Raw genomic sequence first — 20,060 nt, forward strand, 5'->3', positions numbered from 1 at the left:
TACTTTCTACTGTTCCGCCACAGTAAAATGTCAGAATACGCTACATATTTTTGAATGAAGAGCAACAGGAGAATAACCAGGAAAACTGATCGAGTGAAGGTGCACATTATGCTTTTCACCTTTCTTGCTAAGTGTAGTCAGAAGTGACAAAAAAGAAGAGACAGCAGAGACCACTTCTAAGGGGCAAACAAACATAGCAGCACCACTTTTGATAGCGGAAAAGCCCTGCACTTACAGTTGTACTACTGATGTTCTGTTTACAAGGCGGGGCGGGAGAGGGGGGAAGTTGGGGACCCTTACATGTATTTGCTACTATGGTCTTTTTGCTAATAATTGTAATCTTGAAAGGGAAATACTTTAAAGCAAATTTTTAAAGATTCATATTAACCTTTAAAAATCATATAATAGACATATATCAAAGCACAAATTATCTAAATTTCATAATGCAAGAATTTAAATGCTGAGGTGGCTCAATGAATCAATATAGCATCTAGGATTTAAATCTATGTAAAAGAAAACTTTCTCAGAACAGTAAACATTTAAGTTTAAATTGAGCAACTGTTAATTAGGTAGGCGGAAAATATTTTCCATGATCCCCAGTAGATGGTAATTACATCCCAAGGTTGTTTTCCAAGTTCTGTTATCTGGAGAAACAACTTACCAAGTGTGCTGTTTGTTTTTTAAAGCAGAATAAAGTTAAGAACACTGATGGGAAGAATATTCCTGCCACCTCTAAAATGATTCTGTTTAAAGGGTAACATGTTCAGCAAACAGAAGTACTTGTAGTCCAGATAAGTGCATTAGCTTAATGCAGATGACTTTGAAACACTTTCAGTACTTATTTATTAGTGTGTGAAATATGCAAAAAGGATGGAAAATGGAAATCATTCATTTATTTTAGAAGATCAGGATAGGAATGACTCTGAAGCTGCTAGGATAGTCTTTACAGACATAATGCCAGTATCTCTCTCATGTACACATGGAAAAGATAATGATTAAAGGTTCAATACTTCAGATATTAATACTGCTGTTCTAGCATAGTAATGTAAAACTGAAATGTGATTAAATAAAACACAGAAGATACACATCAGTATAATGGTGTACTCGGCAGCCATAACATATGGGACAAAAGGATGTTAGCATCCCGTTTCAAAAGGCAAAACAATCTGATACTCTGAAGAGAATCAAGTTTCTCTTTTATGCCACAGTTACACTTGTTGAATATATTGTGAGTTGTGCCCAAGTAATGTGAATTATACAAGAACAGTGTTATTAGTAATAAGGGAGACTTGGAGGGCAAACTGCAGTGGTTTGTCATTTTAAAAAAAGACTACATTTCATGTCTCAGACTTTTATGAAAATTGCAGAGGATGAAAAGCTCATCTGGGTAACTGCAGCAAAGTAGATTGCCCCTTAGTATCAGGAAGTAACATCATTTATTATCATATTGGAACCAGGGCCTAGTTAAACGTATACCAACAAAGCAAATAATAATTCTATAGGGTGATATTTTGCCAAAACGTCTTAAATGCAAGACGTATAACTAACCTGTCATATTTCAAACAAAAAAGAGAAGTGGCCAGTTAACATTTAAATGTTTGGTTGAAATTACTCCCACAACCTCTTTGAGATTAGATCATGATGCATGTTGAGTAAGTTCACAAGTCACTAAAAAGTAAGGTCACGGTTTGAAATAAATTCCAAACTGGGTGGTTTTCCTGCTCAGATGTGGAAACAATACAATAATGGTTTGAGGTAAATTGTGATTTTTTTTTCTTCCTTCTACCCAGCTATAGACTTTTAGCATAATACCATTGCTTTGCATAAACAAATGACACAGAAGGCAGAAGGTTTAAAAAGCAACCAGTTGCATGAGGAAAACTAATACCATATAAATTGCCTAATATTATAGTATAAATGTGGAGTCAGACAACTAGTTTTCCAAATTATCATTTTGAAGTGTGTCTATACAGTGCAGCCCAAAGCAAACTCCATTGTATAAAGGGCACAGCATGTTTTGACCTGCAGGTTGCTATGCATATGAAAAAGTCAGTTACTTAGTCCAAGGCCAGTGGTGGTCTGAAAACATGGAAATTTGGGCATGACTATACTTTGACACACATTGAAGGAAATAACCTGTATAACCCCCAATTTTAAAAGGTAAAGGGAATTTATTGAATAAATGTATGCCAGCCCACATTTTCAAGGCAAATGGTGATATTGGTTTTATTACTGAAAAGCTAAGAAGGAAAAAAGTATTTGATATTCATCTTCTGAAACTCAGTGCACATAGTTGAAAAGCAGCCATTGTAGGAATTGTTATCCCTTTTTAAAGAAAACACCATTAAAATGGCACTTGTCACACAGAGATTGCAGTGTTATATTTTTTAGTTATCACCTGACAGAGAAACCAAAAGATACATCAAAGAAAAGTGTTTTATATAGTGAACTAAGATTCCTACAAATATGATGAAAAAAATTAACATTAGGTAAAGTTGAATGCCAAAACAATTTTCTTAAATAATTGTGGGGCTGTCAGAGGCTATCCCCTTTGGATTATTCAGTTAGCTTTATGAGGATACCTAAGCAGTCTACTGGTGCTATTGCTACAGCTGGAAAGCAATTGATAGTACGGTTCTGAAACATGTACATCGGTACACACATCCATTACAAAATTAACTGTCAAATTCTGAATCTTGCACTGCAATGCAATCTATGATGCAAATATTTTCTTTCTGTACAATTGTTGGACTGACAGGTTTCTTACTTGTTTGACCCAATTCTCTTTTGCAACAGACCTTAGATGCTTTTGTGGATGACTCGTGTATTAAAAAGGGTATTTGGGAAAGGGGGAAAACTTAATATAATTACTAACTGTTGTGGAACAAATTTGTATTTGTATTAAACAGATGCCTCAAAGGTAGCTGTAATTATTTCTTTTCAAAGAGGAATCATCATGTATTTAGATTTCTTTTGGGAAGTTACATGCCATCAATAGATGGAGACCCTGCTGCGGAAGAACTTTAAGCTTGCAAGACTATCTGTCTTAACTGTGTGTATGTATGTGTATATACACACACATATCAACAGTGCCTTCACACACATACACACCCTTTGATTTTTTCCTAATTCTGTTATATTGCAACCTTGAACTGAAATGGATTTAAGTGGCATTGCTACTCCTTGGTGTATACTCAACACTGTGAGGGTGTAAATTACTTTTATTGTGGCAGAGATATTAAGGAAACATAAACTGGCATGTAAGTGGGCAATATTTGGTAAAAGCACCTTCAGCAGCAATTATAGCTGTGAGTATTCCTGGGTAAAGGTCTCTTATCATAGAGAATTGTAGAAATAGTAGCTCCTTGGTCTTCATGATACGGTTTGCTTAGGTATAGCCTCCAATAAACTCGGTGCCTTTCAGATACAGGAGTATGTTATCTGAGGACATCTAATGCCAAAACTGCTTCCAGATGGAGCCTGTTCATCCACCTTGAGTTCTGGAGGCAGTACATTGCACCAGAGCCTATTTAGGCATGCCACAGCCAAGGAGCCATTCTACCCATGCCACCAATAAATGTCAGATTGTTTTTGTTTCCTTTTGTACATTAAAATCATTTTGTGCCTTCACAGTGATGAGTACCTTGTGTTAACCAAGTGATTCTTACAGATCGTATACAACAAAGTATGAAGAGGTCAAGAAAAGCTGAGAGTATTTTTACCAGGCACTGTGTGTATCATTTTCTAAGTTTAAAATTGCCCCACAGTTCCTTTTTTAAGGGTCTCCATATATATGGTGTATCTTATTGCATGAGCATTATGTGGATACACATGTGCACACACTTTATTCTATAAGATTAAATTTCAGTACGGCTGTTTGTGAAAATTGTTTTAAAGTTCAGCCTTAACAGTATGAAATGAGCAACTTGTATTTGACCGCTTCAGAGAGCAAACAACTAGAAAAGGATGTACACCTGTTTTGATCTGACTCAGTAGCCACAGACACTTTTCTCTTTCTCTTACATGCCATGCCAGCTCCAGAATCTCAATAATTCTTTAAAAATACATATGAAATACATCAGCTATTAACCATGAACAAATCAAGGTTTAAGATCCCAATTAGTAAACTGACAGTAAACCAAAGTTTGGGACATAATAAAGACTGCACCAAAGCACTGATGCTTGTGCATGAAGGGAGGAGCAAACATACAGGTCCAACATTTATTTCAACTTAAATATTATTTTTAAGCCCGAAATCCATGGCCAACTGCTATATTCTCTGAATCCAAAGTGCACATATACATGTTCTTGTTTTTCCAAGCAATCTTATTCTTTTCAGTGCCAACATGCTGCATCAATGACACTGTACTGACAGTACAAGGTACTTAAGACTACTGATTAAACAGCGTTGGGTTATAACTGTTTTCCCAAGGAATGTGTTTAGCAAATATATTTATACACATATTTTCCCCTAACCTCAGTGTATTCTCATAAAATATACACTAATTACAGTATTTCCTACTCCTAAATCATTTTTAAAAAGAAGATGCCAGGGACGGAGCATGGAGTGTACATCTATATATATAAAAGAGTGATGGAATCGTGGCACCGAGCAAAACAACAAAACTAAAGGCCCCCCAACCTCGAAATTTGACAACACAACCCATCATCCACGCCTCTAGGTTGATACAACAAAAAATCCCGTCAAGAACCTCCACGGGGCCTTAAAAACCCACCCATCAGCCTGGCTGGAAGGCCCCATGGTGGTCGGAGTAGGAGCCTCCACGCGGCGGGGCCTGTGACGCCTGCCAAAGAGGAGGGTCGCGGAGTAAGAATAGTCAGGCCACCACCACCCCGCCTGCAAAGAGCCACCGCGACCTCCTCCATGCGCCACAGGCCAGAGGGAGGCCGCCCCCCCCCCCCCCGAAGAGCCGCCTCACCAGCTGGAGGGAGGCCGTGAGGCCCCAAGGTTTTTTTTTTTTTTTTTTTTTTTTTTTGAAATGGAGGCTTGCAGAGGCGGAGACAGGGGTGGCCGCAAAGCCGGGAAGAGCCCCACACACACACACCGTGTCCTGAAGGCCCTGAAGAGCCGGCAAGGGCCCAGGCCTGCCACATGGGCCAGGCCTACAGAGTCAAACGGCGGCCTAAGGCCGTGAAGGCCTAGGCAGGGCCACCCGGAAGCAGGGCCTTAGCTCCTTGCACCCCCTCCCTCCCCTTTTCCCCTCTTCAAAGGAGGGCCCTACCTTCCCACCCTCACCTGCCTGGGCCTCTGTCTCTCTTCCAGGGATTGGAAAAAGGAGCCACGTGCCAGTACTCTCAGGCAACAAATATAATACCTAAAATTACTGTGCTGTAATAATACAAAACAATATAATCTCTAAAATCAGGGCATTACATAAAGAACAACACTCTGAAAATGGGAATACCAGACAGGAAACAACCAGGGCCAGCTAACACTTCCCAAGAAAGGATGCCCCTATGTAGAAAGCAGTCAGTCTTTCAAACACCGAGGCTATTCACTGCAATTCAAATTGGCTAAAAAACCATTTCCCTACAACGCAACTACCCAGCCTTCCAAGCACCAAACCTATTCCATTGTATTCCAGCTCACCAAACAAGGATTCACGTAAGCAGAAAACACCCAGACTTTAAGGCTGCAAGGCTATTCACTGCTATACCACCTGGTCAACAAATGATTCCCATCAGCCACAGCAACGCGTGGCCGGGCACAGCTAGTATGCAAATAATGCTTAATGACAGGGGTTTCAACTCATGATTCCTGCATTCCTTTTGGAACATGTGTTCCTAAATACAAATGTTTTTATTCAATAAGCGGGCATTCTGTTTAACTATCTTTAACACACTAACTTCAGCCATTCCCTCCCCTCCAATATAAGTAAGTTGAATACGTGATTTACCTTGTTAAGTAGAAGAAATCGTACGCTACCTAACAAGAAGATGAACAACAAGAACAAAACTTGGCAGCACAAATCTTCACTTAAAACAGATGGACAGAATCATGCAGCTGAAGTGATATTTAAACATCCTGGGATCGTACTTCACAGAAGGCTCCCCACAAGTAAATCAACTTGTGAATCCCAGGAGCACTCAAGGAACCATGTATTTACAGAAAACAACAGTATGAATTGGGCTGTTCTTGGTTTTTTATTATTATCAACTTATTCCTCTCAAGAACAAACTAAACTGTGGCAGAATTAAATGTGAAGCATATAATTTTTTCACAGTGCTTCTGATTTTAATTAATTTCCTTGAAAAAATATTAAAATAGTCTTTGATAGAACACTACAAAACATGAAAGAGTAGTAATGTTTCCAGTTCCTGCTTATGGTGTTCAAGTCTCTTCTCCGGCCAATTTGCATTGCTTCCTTCAGTGATTGTAAATGTCTTAACCAAATGTAGGTAGGGTTATGCCACTGAAACATCAAATTTGAATTTTAATAGTATTACTTTTACCTTTATAAACTTTACACTGTGCTTCAAAATACAATATAGTATACCATGTCCAGAATCTCACATCATTACCTGAATAACAAAGTGTAGTGCTGGGCACACCAAGAGGCAAGACTTGTCGCATCTTACAGTGAGATTTAACCTCGCTTCCATATATTAAAAAGCATATTTGCAATTTGCTGAAGCTGGTATCTATCTATAGTATAGGCGAATGCCTCAGTCTGTGTTTTTTGTTGCATTCAGGTCCATTTCAGCTTCCTCACTTGTCTTCTCCATCATGCTGTTCAAGGCATCTTGACTTGTTATCTTTCTCATTTTAATGTTTGGCAGTTTCTTCAGGTCACCATCCCAATCTCTTAGAAGGAAAAAGGAACAAGCGATTTAGACAATGTCTTTTTTAACACTGATTTTTTAAATTAATATTCATTACTAAACATGCATAGTTTGAGAAGGTCTTCCATTGACCAAACATTTCCCTGAAAACAAACCAACATTGCCCTGTATTTTGATATTTAAAATAAAAATGCAAAAAAAAACTTGCTACTTGAAAATTTTTCTAGACATTCTGCCAATCTAGACAATCTTGAAGGCAACACTCAACTTGTTTAGCCTACCAACAAGCAAGACAACAAATGAGGAATCTTATTACTTGATTATAAACTCTGATCTGTTTCTCCTAAAATGACACGACCTTGGGTTTAAAAGACTGCACAAAGGTGTAGAAGGTTCATAGTGAAGCTTAGACTACTTGATGCCAGTTTTCCCTCTGGCAAATTTAGCAGATTGACGTTACAGCAAGGGCCTTGAGGAAAGGTTTGTATTACAGTTCTTGTTTTGGGCTGTACTCATCTACTTTGATTCTTCTAATTTGTAATTTTCTAGCATGGGTACCTGCAAAACAGGCTAAAAAAACCCTTTATCTGAATTGGCCTAGTAAATTTGTACCTCAAAGACTACTATTGTTTTGCAACAGTAGTATATAAAGTATGGGAAGTGACTATAGAGGAAACCGCAACAGGTTAGGGGCTGTGTGAAAATGGAATCTACTAAAAAGCGGAAGCCAGTGCTTTTTTTAGCTTGCAAATGCAAGACTAAACACTAGATGGTGCAAGACAACTGAGAAAACTGTAATCAATAAAGCAGCAGGAGTGGTTGAAAAAGCTGACTATATGTTGAAAATGCAGAACATGGCTACAATTTAGATTGGCGGAAACAACAAAATGTCCAAACTAAGTTATCAAAAAGTGTGGGGTGCCTGTATGGAGAGATTTTTCTTTATAGCTTTGGCATACAATCAAATTCTCATGGGAATCTCCAAGTTGTAGCCAAACACAAAAATAGTGTTGGAGAGAAATTTGTCCACGATAAAAAGTGTCCAAGAAAACTGTTTTTAAAGACTATAATTCGACTAAAGCAAAATGAGCAAGAACAGAGTGCCACACAGTGCAGCTGTTTCTAGGATGTGGCACTTTAGAATGTAAACAGAGAAAGGATGCTGCTCTTGAAATATAAAGCTAGTATACAGGCAGTCCGCAACCTATAAAAAGATAGGTTTTATAGGTTTATACTTAAGTTGAATTTGTTTGTAAGTCAAAACAGATACATTTTTAACTGTAAAACCAGCCAAAAATATATATTGCTTCTCTTTGGATAACAAAGAGAAGAATTTACACCCTAGGGTGTTTGTTTTGCTGTCTGTGCTCCTGTTCAGAAGATTTCACCTCACATCCTAAATATCTTGCCGTCACCTTAAATTGTACACTAATATACAGAAACACTGCATGAACACCAAGGACAAAGTAGCTGCATGCAATAACATCCTGCAGAAACCTACTGGCAGCGCATGGGGTGCAGAACCAAAATTAGTAAGAACATTAGCTCTGGCCTTGTCTTTCTCAACTGTTGAGTATACCTGCACTACCTAAAAGAATCCTCCACCTTGTGTAACTGTGGAGCAGAACAGACAACTCCGTATCTGTATGCCTGTCTGCAATGTCCTGCCTCATGTACAGAGAAAGAATTGTTTGAGGCTATAAACAATGTGGTCACTATTGCCCATTTTTGGTCAAAAGATATTTAGACACTTGTGTTTCTTCTATGTTTATCAGTTTTATACTAATTTATGCAATGCTTTTGATACAAAATAAATAAATTACCTCACATTCTGTCCCTATGATAAGTGGATCTTGAAAAAAAATGGCTTGTTGTGGAAACAAGGATTGATGATGGAGCTTCAGTGGAGACTCCTGTTCCCTATGATAACTCTTTCAGGAGTGGATTGTTGGGTGATTAGGCTTATTAACAAATGACCCTCCTCATAAACGTATAGCAGAGTAACTTATTAGCAGCAGTGTGACCCAGCACCAGTAGCCAAAAGTGATAAAAGGAACAAAAACACACAGACCAATGTTATCTCTTCCTTTGGAGGCTTTTCTTTGTAGCAAAATTATATGGTTGCACTATTTACAAAAACAAGGTTTCCATAACACAAAGTTCTTTATACTTCTTTCTTTGCTTCCACACTGGGCTTCTTTCTTATGCAGATAAACAGCATCGCTCTCACAGAACCTCCTCTCACACCAAACTTATACAGGAGCTTCACACAGTAGCTTTACACACAGCAGCCTTCACACTGGGGCCTCTCTCACCGAAGCTTCTCACACCAGGCCTTCTCATACTGAGGACTGCTAACACTGAGGCTTCTCTCACTGGGCCTTCTCTCACACAGAGGCCTTTTCTCACTGAGTCATACAAAATACAGGCACGCCTGCTTATATTGAACTGGAACTTTTGCTGAATCATTGCATCCATTTAACCCTTTCAGTGCTTGACTCACATTTTTGTAATTAAAAATACCTAGCTAATTTTTTATATTTCTGACATGGATTTCCCTTCCAAGGGGTAGATTCTTCTCACTTCCTATTGACTCACCCCCATTTGTAACTAATGTGTTGTTTCTAAGTTGGATGTTTGTAACTCGGGGGACTGCCTGTATTGGCAAAACAACTTTTGCTTGTTTAATTGCAAAGCATCAACCAAAAAAAATGGGGGGTCAAGTTACACATCCACAGTAGTCAAGTTTATAGTTCGGTTAAGATCAACTGCAGTATATGTCCTAAGTTGTTTGGGAAAACTAAAATGCCACTAAATTTTGAGATGAGGGAAAATGTCTGGAGTAGTTTACAAGCCTAACAAGCCTGAGGCTTGTTCATGAATTGTTAACAATAATTAGCACTATCTTTCCCAGCCCACCCCTTTCTGATGTAAGGGACTACAACTCTCATCTTCAGCCAACAAGACCATAGATCCAGTTCTCATAACACAACACACATAAAGGACATGGAGGAAGGCTACTGTGGTGCTACACCTGACCATGAACATTGCAAAATATCCCAAATAACACCAATTTCCAATTCCAAAATACATTTTAGCACTTCTAAGCTTATCTTTGAAAAAAGAAATCAAATCCTATTCTCATAGAGATCTAATAAAACATTTATCTTGGACAAATACTATGTACCTGATCTTTATTAAAATAGTTGCTGGATGAAGGATGAGATAATAACTCACCTGAACATCTTAAGGTGCTTACAGTTCACAATGTCAGGAATTTCTGTCAGAAACAAAAATACTAGGTCACACTCTTTTTAGATTAGACACATAAGTGGTTAGTGGCTTCTGGCATCAACAGTATAAAGAAGAATGAACTAACCTTTGTGCCCTAGAAGAAAGCACAACCCAAATGGTTTCCATGAAGAATGTACAGATCTTAGGATGCTTTGGAGGAAGGAATTCTAAAAGGAAATTTTAGCTGCACTTCGTGAACATATAAAATACTAAGGAAACTTCAGCATCTACAAATTAGAAAATGCATATATTTTCTAATTTTTGCAAGGTGAGGATTGACATTTTGAAAGCTTTTAAAAATTCATACAACTGGTTTAATTCTTTACTTCTCTGTCTATCACATCTTCAAACAGGCGTGTTGCAATAAAAACTATGGTGTATCCTACAGCTTCCATGTCTAAATATTTCTAGCAGTGATGATATTATTGCCGATTTCTTAATTTTTACAGATGTCATAGTGTTATAGATAACATTTTTCATATGTTTCCATTTTTTCATTTTATCTACTTAAGTAAATCATAAAAAACTTTCCATCCAAAACTACTTCCATAGGATTAGTAATAACTAGATTGTCTCTGGCTGCAGGCTCACAATCTAAAACTTCAGCAACTTTCAATACCACTTATAGTACCATTAAATCTAATTTGCTACTTCTTTGAAGATAAAATTGGCCCTGAAAAAGCTCATGTACTGTTCCTGAGCTAAAAATGTGGAAATAAAGCAACACTGGAAAACGACTACTCTCTCTGCCCTTCATTTTTGAACATTGGTAGGATGTTGTAACAATATGGAGCATGCTAATTTGACTGTAAATATAAATAACCATGTTGAAGGTTTTCACAGCTGGAATCACTTGGGTGTTGTGTGGTTTCCAGGCTGTATGGCCATGTTCTAGCAGCATTTACTCCTGACATTTTGCCTGCATCTGAAGATGCCAGCCAAAGATACAGGCAAAATGTCAGAAAAAATGTGAGTAGATCAATAGGTACCGCTCTGGCGGGAAGGTAACGGCATTCCATGCAGTAATGCCGGCCACATGACCTTGGAAGTGTCTTCGGACAACGCCGGCTCTTTGGCTTAGAAATGGAGATGAGCACCAACCCCGAGTCGGACACGACTGGACTTAACGTCAGGGGAAACCTTTACCTTTACCTTAAGCATCAAGGTAAGTTTTGATTTTGTTTTGTTGCAATCCCTGAAAGCTGCTATGCTTATCCTATGTGCTGGAACCTTTCCCAATAAAAAATATAGAGGCTGGAGTAAGTAATATGTGTTCATTTTATACATTGTTTTAGGCACCTTGTGCCATATGTAAGCTGCCCCATGTCTCTTCGGGGAGATGGAGGCCGGGTACAAGAGTTAAGTATGGTAGGAACATAGAGCACATCTATCTACACTATAGAATGAATGCCATTTATTTATTTATTGGAAACTAAGGAAGTGGGGTTTATGTATCTATGGAATGTCTAGGGTGGGACAAAGAACTCTTGTCTGCTTGAGGCAAGTGTGAATGTTGCAATTGGCCAGCTTGATTAGCATTGAATGGCCTTGCAGCTCCAAAGCCTGGCTGCTTTCTGCCTGAGGGAATCCTTTGGTGGCAGTCCAGTTGAATTTCTGTCAACCGAGAAATGAGCACATGTCTTCCTTGGTGGAAGGAAGCGACTGAAGCCCAGCTGCATTTTAGTCCATCGAGAAAAGACATAGACTCATTTCTCAGCAGAGAGAGATTTTGGCTCCACACAGCCAGGCTTCCCATCAGATTTGGCACCGGGGGTGGGGGTGCTTTTTGGGAGCTCAGTGCAGGCTCTTTGGTTCTTTGATGCCCTTGGCTTCATCTTTGAAGGCGATCTTCTTATATAACTGACCAAAGCCCTTGCTGATTTACTGCTCCCATCAGCTCTAGGCAGCAGACTCAACGATAAAACTACAAGCAGATAAGTTACAAACAGCTGACTTACATACAACTCAAAGACCGGGGGCGAGACAATAGAAAGTGAGAGAAATCTACCTCTAGAAAGAGAAATTCACTCCTGGAAGAGTTATCATGGGGAAAAGGTGTCTCACCAATCGTTGTTTCCACAGCAAGCCAATTTTATTCAAAATCCAATGATCACAGGTACAGAAAGTGAGTACAGGGTCTATCTTGTTCATAACTTGGGGATTGCCTGTATATTGCAAAATGCACATCAACAAACGTTGGAGTCACAGTTTCCTCATTCCTATTCCAGGCTGTGCAGTACCCAAATGTGCAAACACTAGCTTCTCCATTTCTTTTATGGGAAAGTAGCCCATATTCTCAACCCACAGTTCAATGCCCATCCAATATATGAAATTCAGGCAATGGCTGACATGTTTGTTGTCTGAAGAAGAAACTTGAAAAAATATATTTGAAAGCCATTTTGGAAAACTTCCCTAATGGAGAAATTAACATTATTCCTCCCAAAATCTAATCAGAAATTCAGACTGTTAAGAGTAGTTGTGATTGAAGAGCAAAGTAAAGATGCTACCATAATGCAAAAGATTGCAGTGAAGGCAAAATTATCCTGACAATTCAGATAAATTTATTATTATCGCATTGCACGTGGAACGGCTGTAATTCAAGCAGTGCTGCAAAGTAGCTCTGTGTAGTTATATTCATTTTCAGGTAGTTAGAACAGAACACTATACATATCGTCCACTGTGGCTGTCTGTTTCCCTGATACATCTTCTTTAATGCACCTCACTAATGCACGTGTCAGAGGCCCCTTCCACACAGCTGTATAAAATCCACATTGAACTGGATTATATGGCAGTGTGGACTCAGATAATCCAGTTCAAAGTAGATATAGTTCAGTATCTACCTTGATATTCTGGGTTGTATGGTTGTGTGGAAGGGCCCGGAGAGACAGAGGGAGAAACCGAGGGAAAATAGTTGATTTGTAGCTACAATGTACTTTGCCTTCATTCCCATTCTATATTATACCAAGCCAAAGGACAAATGAGAGTACATTCAGTTTCTAAATGGATGTCATACCTATTCAACCTTGGGACTGCACTGTGTGGTGCTGGGCAAGTTATACTTAAGAGGAAGGTAAAGGCAAATCCTCTGAGAAAACCTAGGAGCAAGGCTGTGGCCGGGGTGTCCTCAAGCTGCTTTATGTTTCACAGGGACTCCAGAAGAATTGAGAGGAAGCAAGGTGTGAAGGATAGTATGAGTGACAGATGCCTTTCTTGTATTTTGTTGAAAACTACAAAATGTATGTTCAAAATGTCTGCACATGCTGGTGGTGCCACAAGGCTCTCTACATGCCATCTTCACAGTTTCCAAGAACATGAGATCACAGCCCGACATTTTCACTTAGTAAAAAGGGCTGCCAGGGAGAATCTAAAGGTGAGGCACAAAAAAGTAGGTTTGTCTCCATTTTGAAGTTGAAGTCAGTGAACTTTTGAACATCCTGCAGAACGACTCCCCCATTGAGAGGTTTTGTCCAAACAGTTACAGATATCCTTGTGTGCAAGTTCTTTCTTATGTGAAAGACATTGCATCTGTGTGCCAAGTTTGGTCCAGTTCCCTCATTCATGGGTGTCGCAATGATCTGTGGGAGGTGAATTGGGTGAAGGTACTACAAATCCCATAATCCTTGGTCCATCCTCTCCCAAACTGCTGCAGCGTGTAAAGTGTGTTATTTGAGATATATATGCCAAGTTTGGTCCAGTCCTGTCATTCCTGGCAGTTGCAGTTGTCTCAGGAAGTGAGTGAAGGTATTGCAAATCCCATCATCCATGGTCCATCCTCCCCATACTGCACCAGGTTATAAATAAGGTCATGGGAGTTCTATCTGCCAAGTTTGGTCCAGTTCCGTCACTGGTGGGCATCGCAGTGGTCCATGGGAACCAAAGTGATTGAAAGTACTGCAAATCCCACCATCTATGGTCCCTCCTCCCCCAAACGGCACCTGTGATGTGGGTCATGGGGGTTATGTGTGCAGTGTGGGCCAGGTCCGTCGTTCCTGGCGTTCATAGTGGCCCGTGAAAGTGGCTGCCAATCAGAAAGCTGTTATATACACAGATACATACATACATGCCCGTATACATATACAAACACTGACTTTATTATATATACAGATTACTGAACAAATGAAAGTAAAGAATAGGGACTCTAATTATAGTAAATACTACCCCCACCCCTCCATCCCCCTCTTTCCCATCCCCGTTTACCTTTCCTAAACCCCTTTTTGATTTTTCCCTCCTCCCCTCCCCTTTTTCCCCCTCCCCTTTCCCCTCCCCCCCCCCCCCCCCCTCTTCCTTTTTCTTGACCAGAACTGGCGCAGGAACACATTGGAATCGAATCCTTGCTCTCATTTTCATAGATCTTTCTTCTTGTTCTGATTTCAGTTTTCCTCTGATGGCGTAGGATATACAACTTCATGTATTTGTTGAGCTTGTGGGTGTTTTTCACCAACTGTTCAAGCAGTTCTGTATGCTTCTGGATCCATTTGGGTTTCACTTCTTCAGCAGCTGGTGCAGTCTCGGTCTTCCCCTGATTGGCCTGAGAAAAATGACAAAACAAGATCATTGTATCAACTTATGGAAAAAAAGAAATAGAGGTTTATCGAAATGACCATTTTGTTTTACTCTCCCTATCTTTGTGCCTCTTAACAGAAGCCTGATGTGTAAGCATAGAAAGCACAGACTAAAGGGACATTTTCTCAAAGTGTCAGTCTGCTGTTAAATACAGGGAGGAGACCTGTAAAAAGTGCTGTAACCTTTTTGGAAAGTGGTTCTTGCAGGAGTAGAGAGCAATGCAAATACATTTTCATTAGAAATATGCAAATAAAATAAAATATGTCAGACACTCAAATGGGTGGACCATACTGTTCATTGTATAATGCAGATATATAAATCTTACCTTAATGTTTTTCTTGTGTTTCCGTAAAATGTAAATGATAGCGAGGTCAATCACTGGAACAAGTACCAATGTACCACAAATAAGCATCTCTAAACCAAATCTATCTAAACCAAAAATGCAGTCATTGGAAGGTTCCCTCTGCTGCCATTCCTTTGGTGGCAAATCAAAGCCAGTGGTTGCCCAGGCTGGTGTTTCGTCACAGAGGCAGACCCCAACGGACCCCAACAGAAGCGCAAAAGCAAACATCCTGACGGTGTGGTAATCAAGCAGAAATACTTCTGTTAGAGAAGCTTCAATATGAGAACATCAGGCATGGAGAAATTCTATGAGATCATAAAGGTCTCCTGATCTTTATAAGAAGTCTATGATGTCACGAATACGTCAAGGGAGCAGTCCGAGAGAGAGAGAGAGAGAGAGAGAGAGAGAATTCTTGCACATATTTACATATTGCTACTTGTAAATGATAAACAGTTTGGGAAAGTAAGTTGATATTTTAAAAATCAGGGTTTTTTTTAAAGGCTTTCATGAGATACTGTATTTTGTGCTTCTATAGTAAAGGTAAAGGTTTTCCCCTGACATTAAGTCTAGTCGTGTCCAACTCTGGAGGTTGGTGCTCATCTCCATTTCTAAGCCAAAGAGCCGGCATTATCCGTAGACATCTCCAAGGTCATGTGAATGCATGGAGCACCGTTGCTTTCCCGCTGGAGCGGTACCTATTGATTTACTCACATTTGCATGTTTTTGAACTGCTAGGCTGGCGGAAGCTGGTGCTAACAGCGGGTGCTCACCCTGCTCCCTGGATTCAAACCGCCAATCTTTTAGTCAGCAAGTTCAGCAGCTCAGCGCTTTAACCTGCTGCACCATCGGGGGCTCCTATGTGTTTCCATAGATTTCATTATTACAATTTCTGCATCCTTTTCTCTCATAAGGGATTGGTTAATCACCAATTGGCTAATCACACTGAGCTACTGTGTCACGAAATGGCGCATGTGTAAATGATGCATGAAATGTTTGGAAAGATCTGATTTAGAAGATATGAATAATAATAATAACAACAACAACAACTTCATTTTTATACCCCGTCTCCATCTCCCCAAAGGGACTTGGGGCGGCTTACATGGGGCCAAGCCCAAGTGGTTACAGACATAGTGATAAAACACATCAGTATAAAAACAGGTCAATAAACATAATAAAATCACATTGAAATAAAACATGGTTTGATAAAAACCGGAGAAAGTTCATAAAAAACGAGAAAGTGCATGCAGTGAGGAATGTAAACTAGAGAAAGAAGTAAGTCACCTGGGACTGTTATTATTGGTAAGGGGCTTGGGATGAGGTAAACATAGAAACTATTTCCAACTGAAGGAGTAGAAAAAAGTGCAATAGATATGTTATTGATCACCAGGATGAACCCTAACATGAGGGCAAGGATCCTTCATCAAAGGCCTGTTGGAAGAGCCAAGTTTCAGCCAGCTTTTCAAACTGCTCCTGGTGATCTCTCCTTGCCCAACTCCCCCTACTCCAAAAATAGCCCCTTCCTTTCAAGAAAACCCAGTAACCCTTCCACACAGCTATATCACCCAGAATATCAAGGTAGATAATCAACAATATCTGCTGTGAACTGGGTTATCTGAGTCCACACTGCCATATAATTCAGTTCAATGAGGATTTTCTACAGCTCTGTGGAAGGGGCCTAAGAGGTGATATGATAGCCACCTTCAAATGTTTCAAGGGATGTTACATGGATAGTGGGACAAACTTGTTTTTACCTTAGAGTATAGAACATGAACCTATTCAAAGTACAAGAAAGTGGATTCCAAACCTTAAGAAGAAATTATTGATGGTAAGAGCTATTTTGAGACTGAAAATAGGGAATTTCAAGAAGGTGTTGGATCTTCTTTGTTGGTGGTTTTTAAATACAGCTTAGATGGTTATTAGTGTTACTTTAACTGTAGACTCCTACACCAAGAAATCCATAAGTATTGATTGACTAATGAAATTCAGGACCCTTCCTCACAGCCATATAACCCAGAATATCAATATCTGATTTGAACTGGGTTATCTGAGTCCACACTGCCATATATTCTAGTCAAAGCAGAAAATATGGGATTTTATTCAGCTGTGTGGAAGGGCCTCAGAGGCAACCACAGACACACTGGCCTTCTTTGCAGACAAAAATGTTTGTTAATCACCATCAGCTGTTTCAGTTCTGAAGGAACTGAAAACCTCAAGGCTTATTAAATGTGGGGGAAATCCTGAATGTATTATGATAGCCCTATTTGGACATGTTACATGTCCTTCCTCATTTCATACTCCACTAGCTGTGGTAAAATCCCTCTTTTTAAGCATTTTGTTGTAGTAAACCTAGTTTTTTTGGGTACATCTTGATGGCGATACTCCAGGGCTTGTGATTTATTCCATAAGCCCAGAAGGACATGCCCAAATATTTTCTCCGTCTGCCATTTGGACTATGCATGGCCTATCGAAGGAAGTGTGCACTTCCTCAGGAAAGTCAAATCATTTAGATCAACCACAGTCTAGTATCAGAGGAAGTACATTTACCTACAAAGGCAATCTCTGTATTACATAGCAGCCTTTTTCAAAACCACAAGAATGTCCTCAACTGAAATGAGTCTCCATAATTTTCCTCATTTTAGATATGTTTTTGGTTGGTTTCCATATTCTTAGCTTTCACTTTAGCATTGCAGTACGACAGGCTCCATTCCAGCAAGGAAACTATGTGAGGTCCAAGGCTAGGCAAAACCACGGGGAAGGACAATATGCACCCACCCCATTCCACTTACAGATTGGACACTGAATCCTACTTCTGTGCATTGCTAAATGGTGTTTGCAATTTATTTGTATTTAAATTATATTTTAAAAGGTAAAGGTTTCCCCTGACATTAAGTCCAGTCGTGACCGACTCTGGGGGTTGGTGCTCGTCTCCATTTCTAACCCGAAGAGCCAGTGTTGTCCATAGACATCTCCAGGTCATGTGGCCGGCATGACTGCATGGAGCGCCATTACCTTCTAATTATATTAGAATAATAGAATCATAAAGTTGGGAGAGACCATTTGGGCCATCTAGTCCAACCCTCTGCCATGTAGGAAAAGAACAATCAAAGTACACCTGACATATGACCATCAAGCTTCTGTTTAAAGCCTCCAGAGATCATTCAACCAAGTAGCAGTCTAGGTAAAGAAAAGTGGCACCTTCTCGCCTACTAACACTCATCAACGTGTCTGCTGGCTGGAGAAAGGTCTGCACATGTGTAAACACACAGGTCCTAGGATGCCTCAAAATATATATTAAAGAAAGCAGCATTTTTATAGCAAGGAGAAGGGGAGAAAGTAATTTTCTGGGAGACAAATTCTCCCTTTCAATTATAGCCCCTTCTGGCTGGAAATGCAGCTCTGAAGCAGCTTTTGGTTAAGCTTGCTGATTTTGAGTGTATCACTATTTACATTGTATGATCTCTAGCAATTTGATACCTCTTGAATTGCTCTGACTGAATCCCATGGAAACCTGGGATGTGGGGTTTTGTCATATACCGTATCAAGAATTCTCTGCCATAGACCTTTAGTGCTATAGTTCAGGGAAGATGGTGCATTTCACCAGACTAAAAACCCCAGGGGTTCCGATATGATAGAATCATAGCACTTAACTATTGTTATCAAACTGCAATAATTGAACAGTAAGGCAATGCTCGAGATGACAAGCTTTTGGATATTGCTAATGCTCACCACTGAGCAGACACACAGGTCTGTCATATTTGGGCAGCACTTTTGAAAGGATTGCTGAGTAATTCCGCTCTGTTTGATTGACTGTGTTTTTGAGACAAGCTTTCATGCTTGTTCTCATGAGTAATGGTTTTAATGAAATGACGCCAACAAAAAAAATCATTTACTGTAAGTACACAGCAACAATGGAACAGAAAAAAATGCAGTCAGCCTTTAAGTCAACTTTCTTTGTGGATTGCTCTAAGACAAAAACAATATCTGAGGATTAGCAAGACAAACCATGTTTGAGTTAAAAATAAAAACACCTGAACCAGTCCAGCAAGAGAGTAGCAAGTCAAGGGAATTAGGTTAGGCAGTATTGTTCTAGAAGGAACCAAAGAGGGTGTTTTCCCTTGTAAACATTTTCTGGCAAAAGCTGCAATTTGTTTCTCATGTCCTGACAAGAGCAAATCAAAGCATTACGTTTGCAATAACAACTGTGTCGACCCAGTTCTGCAAATAAATCCTTTTAAAAGGACACTACAGAGTCCTCTCCAACATGTTTGAATATCACATCAAAACAAGAAATTGCTCATTGATATTTTTGAACCAGAAGAGGGTGGCCCCATGGAAAAGAAGTCAAACCCGTGTAGTAATGGTTCCCGGATTATATGGCTATCTGGAAGCACCTTGAGATACTGGATTTCTACAGATGTACGGCAGCAGATCCCATTTGATCTTGGAAGCTGTGGTTAGCACTGGTTGGTAGTACTTGGATGGGGTGCTGCAAATGAATGCTAGGTACTATAGGCTATATTTCAGAGGGGGAAATTGTAATATCCTTAGGCTATGAGATTTGCGTGTCCAAATACTAACCAGAGATGACCCCACACAGCTTTCTAGATCAGATAAAATCTGGCATCTAGAAAGCTGTGTGGGGTCATCTCTGGTTAGAACTTGGGAAGTCAAATGCAGGTTTACAGCTGAAGATTAAGAAAATAAAACAGATTTTTATATAACTTCAAAACAGATAATGAAGACATTGAAATAGTAAAAAAATGCTATATTTAGACTCATCAATCAAAATGGAGACTGCATTCAATAAGACCCGGATTTGGTAGGGAAACTATACATGTTGGGAGGGTTGCCAGTTTGAATCCGCAGGATGTAAAATCAAACCATTTGAATGACCATGGATAGTGAGAACCAGGCCGTGGATACTGGAACCTGAGCCACGGATGCCAGACCCGTTAGGTAGTACAAGTCATGTACTCAACCTGCATCTGTGGCTAATGGCATCTTCAGAGGTTTCTTCAGAGGTCTGTTGGCAATCAGGTCTGCTGGAAAGGATCCT

At 39.6% G+C, this 20,060-nt stretch overlaps 1 long non-coding RNA gene across 2 annotated transcripts in view; it reads right to left on the reverse strand.

Moving 5' to 3' along the window:
- Nucleotides 1–871: 871 nt before the first annotated feature.
- Nucleotides 872–20,060, reverse strand: part of LOC134294788 (uncharacterized) — a 30,307-nt gene continuing 11,118 nt past the window's right edge. The window contains exons 1-3 of one of the 2 annotated variants that reach the window (XR_010001486.1): nucleotides 10,184–10,870; nucleotides 10,042–10,084; nucleotides 872–6,826 (exon numbers count right to left, since the gene is read on the reverse strand). This is a non-coding gene — a long non-coding RNA (uncharacterized LOC134294788). Of the gene's footprint in view, nucleotides 6,827–10,041; nucleotides 10,085–10,183; nucleotides 10,871–20,060 lie in introns of those variants that run through there. The other variant, XR_010001487.1, reaches the window with a different exon arrangement.

The sequence above is a fragment of the Anolis carolinensis genome, unplaced genomic scaffold (assembly GCF_035594765.1).
Source record: "Anolis carolinensis isolate JA03-04 unplaced genomic scaffold, rAnoCar3.1.pri scaffold_23, whole genome shotgun sequence".
Taxonomy (NCBI): domain Eukaryota; kingdom Metazoa; phylum Chordata; class Lepidosauria; order Squamata; family Dactyloidae; genus Anolis; species Anolis carolinensis.